The sequence below is a fragment of the Squalius cephalus genome, assembly GCF_949319135.1.
Source record: "Squalius cephalus genome assembly, chromosome: 12".
In the NCBI taxonomy this organism is placed as follows: Eukaryota; Metazoa; Chordata; class Actinopteri; order Cypriniformes; family Leuciscidae; genus Squalius; species Squalius cephalus.
Genome location: NC_137133.1, coordinates 19,270,959 through 19,274,440, shown reverse-complemented (window position 1 = coordinate 19,274,440; position 3,482 = coordinate 19,270,959).

The following is a 3,482-nucleotide window of genomic DNA, read 5'->3' as shown; positions in this document are numbered from 1 at the left end:
CTGTTTTTAATGCCGTCCTGCTGAACTGGACCACAAGCCATACGTTACTTCACACACGAACAACAGCTTCTACTGGACGTTTCTGATACTTTAATGGAGGCAGCCGCCCCAAACAACTTCCTGAGTTACAAGTGAGGACCAAAGCTAGTCTTCCAGCTGTATTATTACTCAACTGAGCTGTTTTTTTTTTTTTTTTTTTTTTTTTTTTTTGTAATGGAAGCTTATTTCCGTCACAGAATAAAAATATAAAAAAGGTAATTGCAACTTTCTCACAATTCTGACTTTTTTGAATTGCGAGATGTAAACTCAAAATTCTGAAAAAAATTCAGCATTGCGAGATGTAAACTCAGAATTCCAAGAAAAAAGTCTGAATTGCGAGATGTAAACTCATAAATCCGAGAAAAGTCTAAATTGAGAGATGTAAACTCATAAACCCGAGAAAAGTCTAAATTGAGAGATATAAACTCGTAATTCCAAGAAAAAAAAAGTCTGAGAATTCCGAGAAAAGTCTAAATTGAGAGATGTAAATCATAAATCTGAGAAAAGTCTAAATTGAGAGATGTAAATCATAAATCTGAGAAAAGTCTAAATTGAGAGATGTAAACTCATAAATCCAAGAAAAAAAGTCTGAGAATTCCAAGAAAAAAGTCTGAATTGCGAGATGTAAACTCATAAATCCGAGAAGTCTAAATTGCGAGATGTAAACTCATAAATCCGAGAAGTCTAAATTGAGAGATGTAAACTCATAATTCCAAGAAAAGTCTAAATTGAGAGATGTAAACTCATAATTCCAAGAAAAAAAAGTCTGAGAATTCCGAGAAAAGTCTAAATTGAGAGATGTAAACTCATAATTCCAAAAAAAAGTCTGAGAATTCCAAGAAAAAAGTCTGAATTGCGAGATGTAAACTCATAAATCCGAGAAAAGTCTAAATTGAGAGATGTAAACTCATAATTCCAAAAAAAAGTCTGAGAATTCAGAGAAAAGTCTAAATTGCGAGATGTAAACTCATAAATCCGAGAAAAGTCTAAATTGAGAGATGTAAATTCATAAATCCGAGAAAAGTCTAAATTGAGAGATGCAAACTCATAATTCCAAGAAAAAAGTCTGAACTGCCAGATGTAAACTCAGAATTCTAAAAAAAGTCTAAATTGAAAGATGTAAACTCAGAATTCCGAGAAAGTCAGAATTGAGAGATGTAAACAGAATTCTGAGGAAAAAAAGTGTGAACTGCGAGATGTAAACTCAGAATTCCGAGAGAAAAAAATCTAAATTGCGAGATGTAAACTCAGAATTCCGAGAAAAAAAATCTAAATTGCGTGATGTAAACTCAGAATTCCGAGAAAAAGTCTGAAAAAAAGTCTGAACTGCGAGATGTAAACTCAGAATTCCGAGAAAAAAAATCTAAATTGCGAGATGTAAACTCAGAATTCCGAGAAAAAAAATCTAAATTGCGAGATGTAAACTCAGAATTCCGAGAAAAAAATATCTAAATTGCGTGATGTAAACTCAGAATTCCGAGAAAAAGTCTGGAAAAAAAGTCTGAACTGCGAGATGTAAACTCAGAATTCCAAGAAAAGTCTAAATTGAGAGATGTAAACTCCTAATTCCAAGAAAAAAAGTCTGAGAATTCCGAGAAAAGTCTAAATTGACAGGTGTGAACTGTCATAATTATGAGAAAGTCACGATAACCTTATTTATATTCAGTGGCAGAAATAAGCTTCCATGTTTTTTTCAATAGAAGCCACCCTTAAGTGGCTGCTATTGACATAACCTTTTTCAAGTATTTTTCCCATTCATTTCTCCATTAAGATTTCAATCAATAAAAGCCTTAAACCAAACCAACCAGCTCTGACATGAATCATTACAAATTTAGATTTGGAGAAAAAATGGAAAGGTACAAGAGAGCATGAACTACTCCTCCCATGAAGCATTGTGAATGACACAATCAAAAAATAATCTACGGTATAATATAAAACAACACCTTTTAAGCTCACTACAAAATATTCTTACTCTGTTGTAATTCACAATGCTGCATTGCAGTGACCGATCGTTGCTGAGCTCTTTTGCAGTGATTTACGTTTCCATAGTAACAATGACTCCTCTGGTTGGTTTCTTTCTGTTCAAGATTACAGTGTAGTGGGATTCGGCTATTAAAAATATCTTTTAAAAAGACATTGAAATCACAGACTAATGGCTCCTACAGCAGCATGTCTTGACATTTGAAAGGCTCTTAAAAGGTTTTTGTGCTATTAGGGTTAGAATTCACTTCCTCTATGGAGAAAATAAATGGGAGTTTTACTTTTGGAAGCTGACTGTTGTGTTCTTGAGGTGTCAGTCAGCCCATAAGCAGGATAATTTCGTGATCAGTTCATTTGTGGTCAAGTATTCCCTGAACTGGTGAGACGACAGAGAATCAGTTCGGTTTTTGTCTGTTTGTACAGCCTGTGATCCAGACTCACACAAACCCATCTGTCCCAAAGTCTGACACGTTTGGTCATACAGTGATAGAGACAGACAAACTTTAATGCGACGTCACTGCCTTTATCTCTCTCGGGGGTTCTGTCGACAATATTAGTGGTATTATCTATGATAATTATGCTTTGGTTATATATTTGGTTATATATTGCATCACATTTAAACCAGGTGTCACCACAATATGGTCATGTGATTATGTGCCAAAATGCCGTTTACTGGTTTTCAGCTACAAAAGTGGATTATTGTGGATGTTAATAAATTCACAACTTTTTTCAAAAAAAGCTCTGATTGGTCTTTATTTACTTGTTCTTTGTGCTGTGAAATCTTTACTGATTGTTATTAAGTAAATGTAAGATAATTTTTTTTATATTGTTAGTAATATTTCAATATGAAAACTTACTGGACTGAAGCATTTTAGGTTTACTTGATTATCCGTACATCGTTTAAATTTAGTATAATGTTAAATGTGAGTATCAAATATCAGGCTTTTGAGGAACATTTATTTGTACATTTCTCAGTTATCATTGTATTGTTTAAACATTGTGTTTAAAAATCATAAAACTAAGCTTTTCAATTTCATCTTACCAAGACACATTACTGGAAGATATAGAGTAACAACTGGTATTAAATGTATTTTAAGTTGTCTGCTATAAAAAACTTGTTGATCTATATTGCGAGCTATCAGAATTTTGTTGGATATACTTTTTGGCCAAATAAATATCAGCAAATGCACCAAATTGCATATTTTGCTTTTGAATAAAATTGAGGTGAAAAATCTAACTATATCATACTGTATGATCCATAAATAAAAGCCTGATGTATCAAATATGATACTCAACAAAAAAAACCTATTTATATATAGGTTGTCTAATTTGCGTAAGAATACAATTACCCTGCTTCATTGTTTGACATATTTAGTTAATATATTTTGATAGTTTATTATTTTGTTTATTTCCTGGAAAGGCTTTATATGGGCAATGATATACCTGTTACATAGGTATTTTAT